Source organism: Myotis yumanensis, unplaced genomic scaffold (assembly GCF_028538775.1).
Source record: "Myotis yumanensis isolate MYYU_CA2020_CCGP unplaced genomic scaffold, mMyoYum1.0.hap1 SCAF_8, whole genome shotgun sequence".
Taxonomy (NCBI): domain Eukaryota; kingdom Metazoa; phylum Chordata; class Mammalia; order Chiroptera; family Vespertilionidae; genus Myotis; species Myotis yumanensis.
In genome coordinates, this window is record NW_027223759.1 from 30,901,908 (window position 1) to 30,922,003 (window position 20,096).

The following is a 20,096-nucleotide window of genomic DNA, read 5'->3' on the forward strand; positions in this document are numbered from 1 at the left end:
CTCTAGAATTCTAGAATGCATGGACTCAATCAGCGCTGGGCACTGGAGAGAAACAGAACAATGAAATTGTTCCCCACCCCCACCCAACACACACACACACACACACACATGCACACACACGCACACACACACCAACACACACATACACACACATGCACACACGCACACACACCAACACACACACACACACACACACACACACGTGTGCACACACAGCATGCCACCTCCCACCATGACTCCTTGGAGTATTGATATCTGGAAAAAAAAAAAAAGAAGGTTCTGTTAGGAAGAGAGAATGCCAAAGCGCAGTTTGGTAGGCTACAATATTTGTTTCAAGGGGAAGAATAAAAGCTGCTCTATCAGGACCATCATCTATAAGATATTTGGTTATTTTACACTCCTGAGGGTGACTACTGTTTAGGATAACTTCTTATTAAGTCATAATATTAGCAAAAACATATATTTACTATATGCCAGGCACTGTCCTAAATGCTTTACATGTATTGACTCATTTAAATCTCATATCCACCTTCTAAGGTGATACTATAATCATTCACATTCTATAGGTGAGGAAAACAGAGAGGTTGATTCAGTTGCCCAAGGTCACACAGTGAGTAAATGGAGTTGGATTTGAAGTCAGCAGTTTGGTTCCCCTTAAGTGCTATGCTGCATTGCTACTGTATCAGGGTTGCAATATGAAAGATGCCTTTCTTTTTTAAAAAAATTATCTTTATTGTTGAAAGGATTACAGATGTCTCCCTTTTTTCTCCATTGATGCCCTCCACCCTGCACTCGTCCCCACTCCCTGGGCCTTCGCCACACTATTGTCTGTGTCCATACGTTATACATATAAGTTCTTTGGTTAATCTCCCCCCACCCACCCCTACCTTCCCTCTGAGATTCATCAGTCTGTTCCATGCTTCTATGTCTCTGGAGAGCTGCCTTTCTAGCTTCATATGAGGCTGGTATCTGGCCGGGGGCAAGGTACAAGAGAAAAGCAAAATCTTGTCCTATAAAGACCTCCCCCTACAGTGAATTCTCCAACACAACAAGGGTATACACATTCTGGGTTTGGTGAATTTAATGCCATTCTTTCTCTTTTAAAGTGTAATAATTTTTAGATGCCATTTGCAGCTGCTGAGATACATCTGTGATTAAAACAGAAAGTTTGAAACCAGAAAAAAAATCTGCAAGATGGGAGATCAGAGAAAGAAAAGATTAAAATAGAATGAGAGTATAAAAATTAAAACAAATTTTAAAATGTAGGAATGAAAGTTTAGAAAGAATAACCTTGCAAATGAGATAATTTTCTAAATTTCACACTTAAAGTAGCATATGTGAAATAAAAAATAACAAAGAGCAAAGAACCACCCAGCAATCCCTCTTCTGGGTATCTACCTGAAAAACTGTAAAACATTTTTTGGCAAAGACATATGCACCCCTATCTTCATTGCAGCATTATGCACAGTGGCCAAGAAATGGAGACAACCAAAGTGCCCTGGATGAAGAAGATGCATATGTACCATACACAATGGAATACTACTCGGCCGTAAGAAAAGATGAAATACTGCTATTTGAGACAACATGAATGGACCTGAAGAATATCATGCTAAGTGAAATAAGTCAGCCAGAAAAAGCTAAGAACCATATGACTTCACTCATATGTGGGATATAAAACTGAAACTCATAGACACAGACAACAGTATGGTAGTTGCCAAAGGGAAGGGGGTGGGAGGGTAGTAAAGGGAAAAGGGGGCCAAATATATGGTGATGGAAGATGATATTTGACTGTGGGGGTGGGCACACAATGCAATATACTGATCATGTATCACAGAAAGGTTCACTTGAAACTTATATAATCTTATTAACTGTGTCACCCCAATAAATTTAATAAAAAAAAAGAATTAACCCGTGTGTGTGAAGGGGTTGGGGGAGTAGAAGAGGTAAGAAAAAAATAGAGAAAATAAAAGAAAGAAAAAGAGCAACAAACTAGAAAAGAGAAAAAAAATGCCTAAAAAGTTAAGAATAACATGTTGATAAAAATCCTGTTAAAATAAAATTAATAGGAATGTCCTGGAAGTGTTTATATTTAAAAAGTTAAGATAAAAATAATACTATAAAGGTAGAAGGAAAATAAAAATGTAGTTTTTAAAACTAAGTTTAAAGTGAGATAAGAACAAAAACAGGCTATACTCAGACAAAAACTGTAAGTTGGGAATAATGGTCTGGGTGGGTCTAGTTGCTGCAGTGGAGGCGGCCAAGAACAATGGATACGGTGTTCGATGAGAAATGTTTCCTGCTCTCCCACAGCATTGTCAGCCCACAGCACTGTCAGCCTGCACAGGTAAAGACGGGGCTCCTGGCACTTTAATGCGCCCCACACTGAGCTGAGGCCTTCCAAAGTTGCAGCCTCAGGCCAGCAAACACATCTCCACTTTTGGTTCTTGGAATATGTTCATTCTACCTTAGTTTTTCTTTAACCTATTTAATAGTCCTTTCATTATCTTTTACTTCCTTCAAGGTGAAATTGGCATGTGAAAGACAATCAAAACAGCTGTTGAATAATTTTATTCCACTTTATCTTCTGAAGTTCTTGTGGTGTTTGGTAACTACACTGTTCTCTCTCTCACACACACATGCGCACACAGGGACTGCCTGATATTAATGATCACCTTGCTTCATCTTTGAGGTTGCAACACTTCTATTGATCCTGAGTTGCTTGGTTACTTGTTCCTTTCACTGTAATTGGTGGCAGTGGAATTGGGTGAGGAGGAGACAATCTACACAGCAAGCATGTCAAACTCCTGGCCCACGGGTTGCATGCGGCCCACACCACAACGAATATTTTTGCGGCCCAGCCAATATAATGCTATGTAAGAAACATTTTAATAAAAATTTCGTAACTTAATTTTTACAATATCCTGTTATACATAATTATTAATAATGAACTACAACATTCGCTAATGACTGATTAATATAATCATGTTGCATTCATTTCCCTTAGGCACCTTACGCCTTATGCGCAGGTGCACCATTTCTCTCCACTAATACTAGCAGCAAATATTTTAGCAGCCGATTGCCACGTCATTAGTCTTGTACTGACTCGTTTGGTGTGCTCAACAGGAAATATTTCGTTGTCGGAAAACAAGAAAAGTAGGTTTATTTGCGTTACGCTTATTAATTTGTGCAGTTATTTAGTGTCTGGTAAGTTAATGTTCAAGAAAAAGTATTAATTTTATTAAAATGTTCTATTATTTTATGTTAATGATTATTCATTTATTTCAGCCCTTTATATTCAGCATGTCTCTATCAAAGTAAACCTACGCTTCTATGAACATTGAAGCTTTTATTTTCTTGCAGCCCACACAGACTTAAACCTTGTTTATCTGGCCCGTGTTACCCTTTGAGTTTGACATGCTTGATCTACAGAACTTGTTCTTGGACTGGGCTGTCAGAATGAGGGTGAGGTGATGAGGGAAAGTGGAGATGTTAAGAAGGACTCCTGGGTGTCTGCCTTTGTGACTGGGTGATGTCAGTATAGGGGAAGGCCAAGTGGTGTGGTTAGATGTCACGGGTAGGCTGGAACTGGAAAGCTCTGGGGCAACGATAGCTTCCTGTAACCCCTAAACTCCTCAGAAGGCTTGGACTTCATAACAGACACAGTCCCTCAAATGCCAACATGTAATTCTCTGGAGGCAACAGATGGCTCACTTTATATATAAACTGGGTGTGATAACTCTGAGCCTCCACTCAGATCTTGGGTTTTGAGGGCATTCTTCAAAGCACTTTGTACCATTAATTGGCCATCATCCATTATTCAGAGACCAAAGTCAGACAAAGCATTGCATCTGGAACCTCCCATGCCCTCACTACCCTGAAAGTATACACATCACCCACAACTCTTTTTTGTTACAGAATTTACCAGCTGACCGAGAAATACACAGGCAGTACTCAGAGATCCAGGATAAACCCATTTATTTTCAGATGTGCTAGTACAGTGACTCAGGGGGTCAGTTCTCCAAGTCCTGAGTGAGTGAATATGGAGGAACCTTTCCCTTTATACCCTTCGGTTTCTTTGTTTTCTATCTGTTTCCTAACTACCAGGCTTTGTGGTGGGCTTCCATAGTCCCTCCGGAGTCAGTTAGAATGGTGAAGTTAGATAGTATTTAAATGCTGGTCTGGGTGCTGCTAGTGACCTCCCGTCTAGCCAAGCTGTTACATTCTTTGTTTATGGCCCTTTGGAAAATGGGCGTACTAATATTCTGGGAAACAGGTTCTGCCAGACAAGACAGGCATCAATGGAGTTAATTATCGGCTAGCAAGAGTGTACCTTAGAAGGCAAGTTACTGGCACAGATTCAGATTGCTAGCCCCCCCAAAATGTCTTATATTTCCCATTCTTTTCAGTTCTCAAAAAATATGTCCTTTATACTTTTTTTTTTAATTAAATCTTTATTGTTCAGATTATTACATTTGTTCCTCTTTTTTCCCCCCATAACTCCCCTCCTTCCAGCTCCCACCCCACCCTCCACCCTCACTCCCCACCCACTGTGTTCATCCATAGGTGCATGATTTTTGTCCAGTCACTTCCCGCATCTCCCACACCCCTTTTCCCCCCAAGAATAGTCAGTCTATTCCCTTTCTATGTCCCTGATTCTATTATAATCACCAGTTCATTCTGTACATCAGGTTATTTATTCACTTGATTCTTAGATTCATTTGTTGATAGATGCATGTTTGTTGTTCATAATTTGTATCTTTACCTTTTTCTTCTTCTTCTTCTTCTTAAAGGATACCTTTCAGCATTTCATATAATACTGGTTTGGCGGTGATGAACTCCTTTAGCTTTTCCTTATCTGTGAAGCTCTTTATCTGACCTTCAATTCTGAATGATAGCTTTGCTGGATAAAGTAATCTTGGTTGTAGGTTCTTGGTATTCAGCACTTTGAATATTTCTTGCCATTCCCTTCTGGCCTGCAAAGTTTCTGTTGAGAAATCAGCTGACAGTCGTATGGGTATTCCCTTGTAGGTAATTGAGCCTCTTTCTCTTGCTGCTTTTAAGATTTTCTCTTTGTCTTTTGCTCTTGGCATTTTAATGATGATGTGTCTTGGTGTGGTCCTCTTTGGATTCCTTTTGTTTGGGGTTCTCTGCGCTTCTTGGACCTGTAAGTCCATTTCTTTCTCCAGATGGGGGAAGTTTTCTGCCATTATTTCTTGAAATAGGTTTTCAATATCTTGCTGTCTCTCATCTTCTGGCACTCCAATAATTCTGATATTAGACCGCTTAAAGCTGTCCCAGAGGCTCCTTACACTATCTTCACACTTTCGGATTCTTTTTTCATTTTGCTTTTCCAATTGGGTGTTTTTTGTCGAATCTTTTGTTTGATTATTGTGCTCCTCTGGTCTGCTATTGGGTATAATATTCTTTATTTCAGTCCGTGTATGCTTACTTTCTAATTTCTTTATCGTAGCATCGAGGGTCTCATTAGTTTTCGTTATACCTTCTTACATCATATACTAGGATGAACTCAAAATGGATTAAAGATTTAAATGTAAGACCTGAAGCCATAAAACTCCTAGAAGAAAACACAGGCAATAAAATCTTGGACATTTCTCTTAGCAATATTTTTTCTGACATATCCTCTTGGGCAAGTGAAACAAAAGAAAAAATAAACAAATGGGACTACATCAAACTAAGGTGTTTTGCACAGGAAAGGAAACCATCAACAAAATGAAAAGACAACCTACTGAATGGAAGTAGATATTTGCCAATGATACCTCCAATAAGGGGTTAATATTAAAAAGAACTCACAACTTACCCTGGCTGGGTGGCTCAGTTGGTTGGAGTGTCATCCTGTACACCAAAAGGTTGTGGGTTGGATTCCCGGGAGGGGCATGTATGGGAGGCAACTGATCAATGTTTCTCTCTCAAGTTTTTTTCTCTCTCTCTCAAAAAAATCATATCCTTGGGTGAGGATAAAAAAAAGTTTAAACCTAAATAGACACTTTTCCAAAGTGGACATACAGATGTCCAAGAGACATCTGAAAAAATGCTCAAAGTTACTAATCAGAGAGATGCAAATTAAAATGATAATGAGGCAACACCTCACACCTATCAGAATGGCTATCATCAACAAGTCAACAAAGTGCTGGCAAAGATGTGGTGAAAAGGGAACCCTAGTACACTGCTGGTGGGAATGTAGACTGGTACAGCCACTATGGAAAACAGTATGGAGTTTCCTCAAAAAGTTAAAAATGGAACTTCCATTTGACCCAGTAATCCCACTTCTAGAAATATATCCTAAGAAACCTGAAACACCCCTATGTTCATAGCAGCACAATTTACAATAGCTGAGATTTGGAAACAGCCCAAATGCCCATCAGTAGATGAGTGGATTAAAAAAGCGGTGGTACATTTACACCATGGAGTACTATGCAGCTGTAAAGAAGGTCTCTTCCCTTTTGAGACAGCATGGAGGGACCTGGAGAGTATTATGCTAAGTGAAATAAGCCAGTCAGAGAAAGTTAAACATCACATGATCTCACTCATATATGGAATCTAAAGAACAAAATAAACTGATGAACAAAATAGAAACAGACTCATAGATATAGAGAACATATTGACAACTAACAGAGGGGAGGGGAGATGGGAGGCTAGGTAAAAAAGGTGAAAGGATTAAGAAGTACAAATTGGTAGTTACAGAATAGTCACAGAGATGTAAAGTACAGCATGGGGAATATTTGATAAATTTGTAATAACTATAGGTATGGGGCCAGATGGATACTTGAAATATTGGGGGGAACCACTCTATAAAAAAATATGCCCTTAATAGCAATGATAAGTGTCTATCTCTTGAGGCATCATTGAAATCTCCCAGAAGCCAGCCAAGTTGAGCCTCATGAATAACCTTGGTTCTTTAACAAAGCACAGTACTTTAGAACAGATGCTATATTCAAGGCTGCTAGGACAATGTGGGATAAACTTCACCTATTATACTTCATGTACCAGGTGTACCAGTTAATAATGCGGATTTTGTAATCACAGAAAACATGGTAATTTCAAGAGAAACATCAAAAGTGCTTTATTCAAAGTAATGTCCATCACTAGCTACACATTTTCCCCATCTTTCAGGTAATTTGTGGATACCGTCCCTCATAGAACTTTTCTTGTTTTGAGGCAAACTATGTAGAGACCCAATTTTCCACTTCTTTGTACTACGTTTTCAAGTGCTGCTCAGAAAGTGCGTGTAAGCCAGTCAGAGAAGGATAAATACCACATGATCTCACTCATTTGTGGAATATAATGAACAACATAAACTGATGAACAAGGACAGATCTAGAGATGGAGAGGCATCGATCAGACCATCGGGCCTCGGAGGGAAGCTAGGGGAGGGTGGGGATAAGGGGGAGAGACAACCAAAGGACTTATATGCAAGCATATAGGCCTAACCAATGGACATGGACAACAGGGGGGTGAGGGCATGAGTGGGGGTAGGTGGGGGGTAACGTGGGGATAAGGACACATATGTAATCACTTAATTAAAAAAAAGAAGAAAAAAAAAGAAAGTGCGTGTGCCATCGATCTGAACAAGTAGTAATTTGAAGGAGCAAGGTCTGGTGGAAACAGCGGGTGGGTTAATACTTCCCAAGCAAGATCTTTTAACATGTCTTTAACTGGTTTTGAAGTGTGTGATGGTGCATCATCATAAAGCAAAATTACTTTGCTGTGTCTTCTGGCCCATTCTGGTCGTTTCACGATCAAAGCGTGGTTCAAATTGATTGTTGTCAGTAGCGATCAGTATTAACGGTTTCACCTGGTTTTAGAAGCTCATAATACACCACACCTTCCTGATCCCACCAAACGCAGAGCATTGTCTTCTTTCCAAGGCAATTTGGCCTTGCAGTCGATGTTGATGGTTGACTTAGATCAACCCATGCTTTTGTGCATTTGGGATTCTCAAAACAAATCCACTTTTCATCGCCAGCCACAATTTGATGCAAAAAGGACTTTCTTTCGTGCTGTTGAAGCAACATTTTACTGACGACTTTTCGGATTTCCACTTGTCTTTCATTCAGTTGATGTGGCACCCATTTTCCTTCCTTTAAAATCTTTCCCATTGCTTGAAAAACAATTGGAAATTGTTTGCTGAGCAATGTTTAATCTTTCTGCAAGTTGTTTTGAGTTTGACACGCATCTTCATCCAATAATGCTTGTAATTGTTGGTCTTCAAACTTTTTCGGTTGACCTGGACGTTGTCTTTCACATCAAAATCATCACTTTTAAAGCATTTAAACCAGCATTCACAAGTATCTTGAGATTGAGCCTGTTCACCATAAGCTTCCCGAAGTATACAGTAACTTACAGCAGCACTTTTCTTCTAAATAAAGTAATGAATTAAAACTTAAAGCAAATGCTTTTTTTTTTGGCATGAAATTCGACATTTTTAAGTATAAAAATATCTGTGATATCAACACCTTCAGAAAATTTGACATATGAAGTTTTGAAGCTTGCTGTCAATACAACAAAATAGCATACATATCAAATTGCATATATATCAACATATGTGTAACTCCATCTATTGAAAAACATCTGCATTATTAACCTGTACACCTGGTATTTGGGTCTTCCTTTTTCTACCTTAAAGGTTGATTTTGCCCCTTTTGTTCACAAAATATTTGATTTAGCTTTATCAAATTATAACCATTTTCTGGCCCTGTCTTGCTGGTGTTACACCTATGCCCCCTTGGCTAATATTTTGGTTATTTCAAAATTCTTCAACCAACTTCGAATTTTGTGGTTTTACTTCACAGATGGATGATTTATAGTCTTTCAGAGAAGAACACTTACATTTTGGTAGAGCTTATTGTAATATTTTATATAATGGAAATGTACTGGAGTCATGGACTTGTGAGACAAGTCTCTCCCCCTCAGTCACTCCAAAGTGTGTTGTGGTTTCCCTTTGGCCCATATGAGTTAGCCCTAGGCTCACTGAACTTAAGAGGTCACGGGGATATATTATGTCTACCAGCCCTGCAAGGAGCCTTCATACTGGCTGACACCACACTTCCTCTCAAATGTCCAATTAGAACTGGATCTCCCTGTCGAACTTCTGTACAATCATTTGTTCTTGTCTTTGCTCTTTATTCCTGCTTCTATTTTCGATTTCTTTGGCTTCATCTCCAGTTCTGGCCCCCAAAACTCAGCTTCTAAATTTTCAATCCTTTGTTCTTTTTCTCTTCTGGGTTTTCCATCCCAGTATCCATTGGACCCTCTCCCACCCATTAAACCCCTGGACCTCCACCGTCCTCTGCCCCCTGCCCCTGCCCCTGCTGGGATTCTCCCATCTTCTACACTTGAATAGACAAATTTGACCTCCATCGCAGTTTCGCTAAGGGTTCTGAAAAGACGTGTGTGAACATTGAACACCAAAGACTTTTATGGGTTCATTTATTCTTTAAACAACATTGATCAAAGCTTTTGTGTGTGGCAGGCACTGTAGATGCAAGGGTAAGAAGTATTTCCTGCCTTCAAGGAACTCTGTTATCAGGAGCGGAATCCTGAAATTTGCAAATACTATGACAGTGCTCTTTAAAACACGAAGGTATTCAGGTATAAAGTCACCTCTGCTCCTTGTTTCGGTATGGAGCATATAGCGGTGGACCCCAAACTCACGCCACTATAGATTCTGACACCGTATTCCTGAATTCTGATTTTCCTACTGGGCACCTGACCTCCACATTGGACGCGGATGACCACTCCCTTACTGAACTGCTTCCCTCTCCTGCTTATCCTCAGCAGTCCTCCGACCCAACATCTGGCTGCTCTGTGGGGGTTCCTTTTCCTTTGTTCACACGTACAGTACCGATGCTCTCTAGGTTCCTCCTTAGCCCTCTCTTCTCTACACACTTCCCTGGATAGACGACAAAGACTTTTCCGTGAGTTTCTCGACTGAGCCGGCTCCGACATGAGACACGTTCCTCCTTACCCTTTTTATTTATTTTATTTTATTTTTTAAAATATATTTTATTGATTTTTTACAGAGAGGAAGGGAGAGAGACAGAGAGTTAGAAACATCGATGAGAGAGAAACATCGATCAGCTGCCTCCTGCACATCTCCCACTGGGGATGTGCCCACAACCCAGGTACATGCCCTTGACCGGAATCGAACCCGGGACCCTTCAGTCCGCAGGCCGACGCTCTATCCACTGAGCCAAACCGGTTCCGGCTACCCTTTTTATTCGACTCTCCATCAGCGTGCCCTATTTGTGTCTGGACAGGCCCCCTCGGGCAGGCTCCAGCACCTCCTTTATTTGGCCCATCCCTGCACGCAGGGCGCTGCCTGCCCTCCCGCCGGCCTGGCATTTCCAGGTCAGGGACCAGCCTGGTGGCCCCTCTGCATCCCCAGTGCCAGCCCTGCACGTAACCCTGAGCAGGTGTCGCTGAGTAAAACCCTGTCGCCGCCAAGGGCCGGCACAGCCACGCTCGGGGACTAGAAGCGGGCTGCGGGGGTCGGGAGCAGGGGCGGGACGGCGCCCGCCGATGGCCAGCCCCTGGAGCCGGGCCGAGGCCGTCGGGGCCGGGCAGAAAGGCGTCCCTGAGGCGGTCCAGCTCGAGCCACCGACACAGTCAGTCGCCCCCGCAAGGCGAGACGGGAGAAGCTGCGGAGACTCCCTGCCCGGCCCTTCGTTCCCGCTGCAGCAGCGGAGCCACCGCAGACCACCGCCCGCGCAGCTCACCAGCCCGCGCTTCGCTCTTGGTTCCTTCCGGCCACCGTTGCTCTCGACCCCGCCGCGCCCGCCCCCGACCCGGAAGAGCATTCTCCTTAGCAACTGCGGGATCCTGGCGGCGCCGGCCTCCCGGGAGCTACGGTGAGGCCACCCGCCCCCTCCCCGCCAGCCCCACTTCGACCCCTCCCCGGACCGACCTGGCCTGGGCTGCGGGGCCCCTGCGGCCCTGCGTGGGGCGCCAGTGGCGGCCCCGGGCGAGCGCCCTCCGCCGCTGGCGTTCCTCCCGGCCCTGACGTCGCCCCGGCCCACCTCCCGCCCCCGCTCCCGGCAGACGCGGCCGGCCCGGTAGCCCGGCGAGGCGCGCGGGGAGCAAACCAGCTGACAGGCTGGTCGCGGTGGCGAGGACGCTGCCGAGGCTCGGGGCACCTGTGGGCGCCTTCGCGGGGCCCCGACACTGGGGTTCGGCGCTGGCAGGGATGGGGCGCTTCAGGAGTCCTAACAGCAGCCTCTTAGAAATATGTTACTTGATGTTTGTCAGCTGCTTTCCGCAGGGGTGGACTTGATCTGTTCTGTTGATCGTGGAGACTCCTGTAATGGACTCTATTTGATCTTTTCCCCGGAAATTAACTTTCCAGTCTTTAGTGGTGTGCAGTTAATACTGTGTAGTTAAGATTTTGTATTTTCCGATTTTTCTATGGAAGGAACGCTCCCTGGGACTGAGTAGGTTCAGGAGAAGTTTCAAGTGAAATTTGCTATGTTGAAGAAAGTAGGGGCAGGTGTTTTCGATTTACATTTGAAAACAGATTCAACATAATATCAAAATCCCAGCTGTATTTTTGAAATAGAAAAACTGAAATTTATATGGAACTACAAGGGACTGAACACCTCCCGTAACTGAGTCTGAAGGCATGGTAACATTGTTGGATAACGACTTTACCTTTAATCCAATGATAACAGAGCCCAAACAGGCATGTGAACAATTTTTGGGAATGACTTAATTTTTGGGAATAAAATACAGTAGTTTCTATCTCAAAATTCATTATTCAAAACAGTATAATTTCATTTTGGTTTAAGAACTATTTATTAAGCACCTACAGTGTTATATGCATAATAAGACATGAGACTGCACACATTAAATTTTAGGGAAACTACAAAATAACATTTATTTAAATACAAAATCAGCGGGAGGAGAGATTAGTATGGGTCTGAGTTTTCAGGTCTATGTTTATGAATTATATCTCTAAAGTATAGATACTATTTGTTTCCTCTCTAAAACATAGATACAACGTCTACTATTCATGTTGGAGGGGATAGGGAATCCTAAATAGTTTCTTTCTTCATATTCTTAAGGGTGTGGTGAATAGTCTCATATGACATTTTATAGTACTTATTTAAATTTCTAAGGCCACTTGATTGCAATATCTATTTCTTTCATAGTACAAATCTGTCTGGCATATTTTGCTTTTGATATATGTGGAACTATAAGGGACTAATATAATGAGGCTAATAATGGGGACTTTGACACTTAGAGAGTCCTTATTCTGTTTCTGTAGTTGGTCTTACTTTTATTTTATACTAGAGGCCCAGTGCACAAAAATTTGTGCACTGGCGGGGGAGGGGGGTATAGGGGGTGTTCTTCAGCCCCACTTGTGCCCTCTCACAGTCTGGGACCCCTCGGGAGATAACCACCTGCTGGCTTAGGCCCACTCTCCAGGTGGCAGATGGCAGGCCCAATCCCTTGGTGCCTGCCCCGCCTCCCCGGGTTGCGCACACGGCAGGGTCAATCCGGGAGTTGGGGTGTTGCCCCGGGCCGGGTCGCACACGGGATGCCCGGATGGAGGCCAGGCGGGCTGGCCGATCACTGCTACACCGCCTAGCCGCCCTGGGTCAGGTTGCACATGGACGGCCGCAGTCCTGGGTCGCAGATAGCAGGCCTGGATGGTGGCAGGGCAGGCGGGATGGCGCTGTCCCGCCCCACCGCCCCGGGTTGCAAATAGCAGGCCCAGATGGTGGCGGGGCTGGCGGGATGGCGCTGTCCCACCCTACCTGCAGTATGCAAATTAGCCGCCATCTTTGTTGGCGGTTAATTTGCATATCATGATGATTAGCCAATGGGAGGTGTAGCAAAGGTATCGTCAATTACCATGTTTGTCTATTATTAGATAGGATAAGACACCACAATTTAAGTAGAGTTACTGTTTCATACACACTTACTAGTCTTGTGAAATGTTGCTTTCTTCATTTTGACATATATTTCCAGAATGTTTGCTATGTAGCAGGCGCTGGATCAGGAAATAGTTTACCTATGGGGTTTATGTGTACGTGTATGTATATGTGTATGTGTATGTGTGTGTGTGTGTGTATCTGCATGTGTATGTATGTTTGTTTGTTTGTGTTTTTAAAATATCTGCCTTGGATGCTCAGCATTTGCCTAGAGCAGGGGTGGGCAAACTTTTTGACTCGAGGGCCACAATGGGTTCTTAAACTGGACCGGAGGGCCGGAACAAAAGCATGGATGGAGTGTTTGTGTGAACTAATATAAATTCAAAGTAAACATCATTACATAAAAGGGTACAGTCTTTTTTTTAATTTAGTTTTATTCATTTCAAACAGGCTGGATCTGGCCCACGGGCCGTAGTTTGCCCACGGCTGGCCTAGAGGCATAGAAGGGCTAGAGAAATTTATACAGGTATACCTCATTTTGTTTTGCTTTGTTTTATTGTGCTTCACAGGTTTTGCATTTTTTACTAATGGTAGGCAAGACCCTCCACCAGCAAAAAGATTGTGACTCACTTTATTGTGGTGTCTGGAATTGACACTGCAACATCTCCGAGGTATGCCTGTACATGAATCTGAGTTGACTTATTTTCTTTCTTTTTTTAAAATTAATTACTTCATTTTATTATTATTTTTTGAATCCTCACCTGAGGGTATTTTTTCTTTGATTTTTAGAGAGAGTGGAAGGGAGAGGGAAAGACAGAGTTAGAAACATTGATGTGAGAGAAACACATTGACTGGTTGCCTCCTGCACAAGCCCTGACCAGGGCCCGAGCCAGGGAGGAGCCTGCAACTGAGGTATGTGCCTTAACCAGAATTGAACCTGGGACTCTTTGGTCTGCAGGCCAACGCTCTATCCACTGAGCCAAACTGGCTAGGGCTTGTTTTTCTTTTTAAAGAGTTGAATAGGGACTTTAGGCTCAATTTTTTTGGGCATTCTCTAAAGATTCATTTTGTGAAGATGCACACTCTTAAGGAGACCTATTCATTCCTTATAGATTTAGTGCCCATTTATTCACTTAGTCAACCAATTGAGTGCTTACTTGGTACTAGGCACTGTGCTTGGACATGAGGGGGACTGAGTGCAAACATGGTCCCTGTCCTTAGCAGATGATATCACAGAATCACACAAATATAAAACTGTGACAAGTATTTGAGTTAGGGAAGTCACAGAAGTGACAGTTGGACTGAAATCTGAAGGATATACAGGAAAGCAGTGTTCTAGTCAGAGCAAACAGTAAGGGCAAAGACCTGTGATGTCACAGTTCACGAAGAGGACTAGGGACTTGTAGTACAGCTCCCTGTATGGAGCAAGAAGCTGTAGAAGAATCTGGTGGGAGAGGGGGCTGGAGAGTTGTGCCGGAGGGTGCTGGGCTTTGGAAACAGGTTGAGGAGTTTTTCTTTATCATCTATGTATATGGTTTTACTTGATGGATTTAGGCTGGATTGCTTGTGGAGATGACACAATTAGGTTGTGTTTGAATAGCCTGCTTTGTATTGTTCCTATTGCTTAGTATTTGTATTGTCTTCTCTTTCCTCATTTTTTTCAACATGCTCCCTCAGCTTTATTGTTGGGGAGGCCTCTATGTCCCACTAGCAATACATGTTCACTTTTCTAATTGGGAAAAAAAGGAATTTTAGAGATTAGGATTAGAAACTAGAAATTGATTTGAAATGTTTTTGCGTTAGTGTGTGACCTCTAGGACACTAATTTCTGTGATTCTCTTTTTAATTGTGGTAATAGAAACATTAAATTTACCTTCTTAATCATTTTGAAGTGTACAGTTCAGTGGCGTTAACTATATTTACATTGTTGTGTAACAGATCTCTGGGACTTTGTCATCTTGCAAAATGAAAACTCTACCTATTGAACAATTTCCTATTTCTCCTTCCCTCAGCTCCTGGCACCTACTCTTTTACCTTCAGTTTCCATGATTTTGACTACTCCAGATATCTCATATAAGTGAAATTGTACAAGGTATGTTCATTTTTACCATCATGCTCCTTCTCTAGAATATCCTTTCTTCTCAGTCAATTTAAATCCTTCCAGTTCTAAGGCCCATTTCCTCTCCCTTGTCCTTTTGCTTGGCTTAATAGACCCAGAGTGGAAGAGCCCTTAGCAATTTTCTAGGTGAGCCCTGGCCAGGGTGATTCAGTGGTTAGAGCGTCGGCCTGTGCACCAGAGGGTCGCAGGCTCGACTCCTGTCAAGGACACATACCTGGGTTGCAGGTCTGATTCCTGCTCCAGGTCGGGGAGCATGCAGGAGCAACCAAGAGGCAACCAATGGATGTGTCTCTATCACATTGATGTTTCTCTTTTTCTCCCCCGCCCCCTTCCTTCCACTATCTCTAAAAATCAATGGAAAACATATCCTCACTCCTTGGGTGAGGATTTAAAAAAAAGAAAATTCTAGGAATATATCCCAAGAAACCAGAAACACCAATCAGAAAGGATATATGCACCCAGATGTTCATAGCAGCACAATTCACCATAGCTAAGATCTGGAAACAGCCTAAGTGCCCATCAGTAGATGAATGGATTAGAAAACTGTGGTACATCTACACGATGGAATACTATGCTGCTGTTAAAAAGAAGGAACTCCTACCATTTGCAACATCATGGATGAAACTGGAGAGCATTATGCTAAGTGAAACAAGCCAGTCAATGAAGGAAAAATACCACATGATCTCACTCATTCATGGATAATAAAGACCATTACAAACTTTTGAACAATAATAGATACAGAGGCAGAGCTGCCTCAAACTGATTGTCAAACTGCATTGGGAAGGCCAGAGAGAGTTGGGGGGCAGGAGGGAGGGGAGTAAGAGATCAACCGAAGGACTTGTATGCATGCATATAAGCATAACTAATGGACATAAGACACTGGGGGGTAAGGGAGGGTAGGGGTTTGTCAAGGGCGGGGGGGAAAAAAGGACACTTATGTAATACCCTTTGTAATACTTTAAGCGAAAAAAAAAAAAAAAAGAAAATTGAGTTCTGTAGAAGTTTCAGTGATTTGCTTAGGGGCAGACATCTAGTGAGTCAGGCAAAGTTGGGACTAGAGCTCTAATCTTTCAACTCTTGGGTGGGTGCCTTTTCTGCTTCAGCCTGCTAACGTTGTGATTTAGTGCTCTATTCTGTAGTTAGATCAGAAGTACCACTGAGGCACAGGCACATTTTCCTATCTCCATAACATTATGCAGAGGCATATTAGATGCCTAGGAAATATTTTTTAATGAACTGATTGTCTTCAGAACTTTCATTGCCTAAGAGGTGGCTCTACATAAAATTTTGAACTTCATTGATTTTTTAGATCCTTGGTTATATTAATCAAATTTACACTAGTCCTTCTGCAGTTGAGTAATTCTTTCACCTTTGCAATCAGAGTTAAGACTTTCTCACCTTTTCCTAATGCTCTCTATATTGCATGTATTTGTCCATGGCACACATACTTGGGTTCCCCTACAAATTTTGATGAAAATCTAATGAAAAAAACCATCAGAAGTGGAAAACATAATGCATTAAACTTTTTAGATTAGCTGATTTTTATTTTGAGGCAAAGGTTTAATGCTTCTTTGTGAGCTTTATTGCTGCTAAATGTTTTTGAAAGAATCATATTTGTACCACACTATATAGTGCTCATCTCAGAATGCCTATGAATCAGTTGATTTTGGGTATTGGACTGGAAGTGATTTTGAGATGGCTCAATATCTTTAGGGCTAAAAACGTATAAAAAAGCATTTTCTTGTGTGAGGAAGATTTATAAACTTTTATTTGTAGTTTCCCCATTTACCTCAGACTTTGTTTTCCTGTAATATTATAGGACCAGCCTTATAGAATCCAACTTTTATTTTTTTATTTATTTAAAAAAAACTTTATTGTTGAAAGTATTACATAAATTCCCCCTTTCCCCCCCGCATCAACCCCCTCCAACTCACCCCGCCCCCTGCCCCCCCCCACCCCAGGCCCCCAACACCCCACTCTCTGTGTCCATGGGTTATGCATATATGCATACAAGGTCTTTGGTTGATTAACTCCCATCCATCCACCCTCCTCCGCCTTCCTGAGATTCTGCAATCTGTTTCATGCTTCCGTGTCTCTGGATCCACTCCGTAAAAATTCAACTTTTAAAGTGTCCTCCTATTTTAACCTTCAAAAATTTTTTTTTTTAAATCTGAGGAATTGCTGTGGGAAATAAAGTTCATCTTCACTCAAATACTACAGAGCACAAGTAAAAATCAAACTGTGGGCCTGGAATAAGATGCCTTTGAGGTCCAGCCATCTAAGCCATTATTGGTGATGTCAGGGAGACTTGGCCAGAATTCTTTTTTTTTTTTTTTTTATTTCTCTTTTATTTATTTATTTTTTATTTTTCGCTTAAAGTATTACAAAGGGTATTACATAAGTGTCCTTTTTTCCCCCCCGCCCTTGACAAACCCCTACCCTCCCTTACCCCCCAGTGTCTTATGTCCATTAGTTATGCTTATATGCATGCATACAAGTCCTTCGGTTGATCTCTTACTCCCCTCCCTCCTGCCCCCCAACTCTCTCTGGCCTTCCCAATGCAGTTTGACAATCAGTTTGAGGCAGCTCTGCCTCTGTATCTATTATTGTTCAAAAGTTTGTAATGGTCTTTATTATCCATGAATGAGTGAGATCATGTGGTATTTTTCCTTCATTGACTGGCTTGTTTCACTTAGCATAATGCTCTCCAGTTCCATCCATGATGTTGCAAATGGTAGGAGTTCCTTCTTTTTAACAGCAGCATAGTATTCCATCGTGTAGATGTACCACAGTTTTCTAATCCATTCATCTACTGATGGGCACTTAGGCTGTTTCCAGATCTTAGCTATGGTGAATTGTGCTGCTATGAACATCTGGGTGCATATATCCTTTCTGATTGGTGTTTCTGGTTTCTTGGGATATATTCCTAGAAGTGGGATCACAGGGTCAAATGGGAGTTCCATTTCCAATTTTTTGAGGAACCTCCATACTGCCTTCCATAGTGGCTGCACCAGTCTGCATTCCCACCAGCAGTGCACAAGTGTTCCTTTTTCTCCACATCCTCTCCAGCACTTGTCGTTTGTTGATTTGTTGATGATGATGGCCAGAATTCTTATTGTCTTTATTAGTCTGAAGGTGGTGGTGGAACTGCACAAAATGCTCCTTTGTGTCATGTGACAGGAGATAGAAAGATTTGACAATGAGGACTTTTCAGATAGCATTTTATTTGGAACCATAGTAGGAACTTGATGCCCAAGAACTTGGTGCCCCAGAGTTGCAATTATGTGATTAACTTTTGTGTTGAGGCTAGAATTAGTCAAGTTTAGTCAACTGTTAGTCCAAAAACACTACCTTTCTCCCCCACTATTTAAAATTATGATGTATTGTGGAGATTATAATTAATAGATCACCTACTATCTGTCAAATAATTCACATACATTGTGTCATTTAATACCAGTGTTCGTCCATTGAGAAAGATGATTTGACTCTTTTATTGAGAAACTTGAGTCATAAGGCAATACATATTAGAACCAAAGTTTGGACCCATGTCTGTCTGTTGCCAAAGTCCATATTCCTTCCATCACGCTACATCATGCCACTTCCCTAAATCAGGTTCTGATTTCAACATTTACACTGGTTATTAGAACATCAACATAAGTATTGTGATGATGATAAAGAAAAGGGCAAGTGATGAAGTAGGCTGATATAGTAGGAAGTTACCTGTTCCCTGTGGCTTAAAAAATCTTTCAAATGAAGGAAAGTAATTGTTGGCGTATCTGATAGACTTGAGAGTTTGGGTATCTAAACCATGAGGAAGCAGGAAGTTATATAATGCTAATTGAAGAACTCTTTTCTTTAGGTTCCTCTGTAGGCTTCCTTTAATGAAATTGGATTGTTTCTCCCATTAGGCTTTGATGAGGAGGAGAGGTTTGTGGTGATTGTCTAGGTGCTGAGGGATTCAGAGAGAAGCCCCAGACATTTCTGTTTAACTTCACATTATTTAGAGAGCATTTCCTCAAGGGAAATAGTTGCTACTTTCTCTCTTTGCTATGGTCAGCTTTAATCAGTTATAGAGGATTGACTATAAAACTGTAACAGCAGTTATATTAGGAAGGAGATAATAGCACTTTTTGTTGTTTAATCCTACTTGAAATAAAATCAACAGTTTACATGGTTTGCTATTCTTTTTAGTTATTTTAAGTTTCCTTAATGAAAAAAATGTATATTGTTTAGAGATTTATTGCTTTTATAAGAAATTTATTTTATGATTTACTGAATTTTGCCAGTTCAAATTAGTCTTTCTTAATAGTTTGGAAATAAGGATGCCCTATGACTTTTATGACAAAATACACATTATTAACAAGGAATAATTTTTAATGAATGAATTAGGGCCCAGTTTGTATTATGAAATATTATTAATTATTGGGTTAAAACCATATTTGTTAAAAGCTGATTTATTGCGATATAGTTGACATATAAACTGTACATATTTAAGGTGTACAATTGGTTAAGTTTTGACATATGTATAGATTCATGAGCCCACCATCACAAACAAGAGGGTGAACATATCCCTCATCCCTAAAGCTTTCATCATATCCTGGCTCCTTGACCCCCATCCCAGACAACCACTGATCTTTCTCTCATTACATATTAATTTTCATTTCCTAGAAGTTTATATAAATGGAATCATACAGTATATAGTTATGCTTATTTCATTCAATATCAATTGTTTTTTTTACTTTCTTTTTTAAATTTAATTTTTTTGTTCTATTTTATTTTTTAAATTTTATTTTATTGTTTAAAGTATTACAAATAGTAGTACATATGTCTCCTTTTCCCCCCCATTGACCTCCCCTTGGCCTCCCCTACCTCGCCCCGGCATAGGCGCCTCCCCCCCCCCCCCCCCCCGCCAGTGTCTTGTGTCCATTGGTTATGCTTATATGCATGCATACAAGTCCTTCAGCTGATCTCTTGTTTTGAGATTCATGTTTTCAATGTATTAGCAGTTGATTTCCCTTTAATTCTGAGTAATATTCCTTTGTATGAATATACCACAGTTTATTAATACATTCACCTATTGCCCGGCT

At 41.5% G+C, this 20,096-nt stretch overlaps 1 protein-coding gene across 7 annotated transcripts in view; it reads left to right on the plus strand.

Moving 5' to 3' along the window:
- The first annotated feature begins 10,820 nt into the window (after window positions 1-10,820).
- Window positions 10,821-20,096, plus strand: part of DIS3L2 (DIS3 like 3'-5' exoribonuclease 2) — a 309,482-nt gene continuing 300,206 nt past the window's right edge. For 5 of the 7 annotated variants that reach the window (XM_070422394.1, XM_070422395.1, XM_070422398.1 and 2 more), the window contains exons 1-2: window positions 10,821-10,868; window positions 14,903-14,982. The gene's annotated coding sequence lies outside the window, so the exon portion shown is untranslated. The remainder of the gene's footprint in view (window positions 10,869-14,902; window positions 14,983-20,096) is intronic. The other 2 variants (XM_070422397.1, XM_070422396.1) reach the window with 2 other exon arrangements.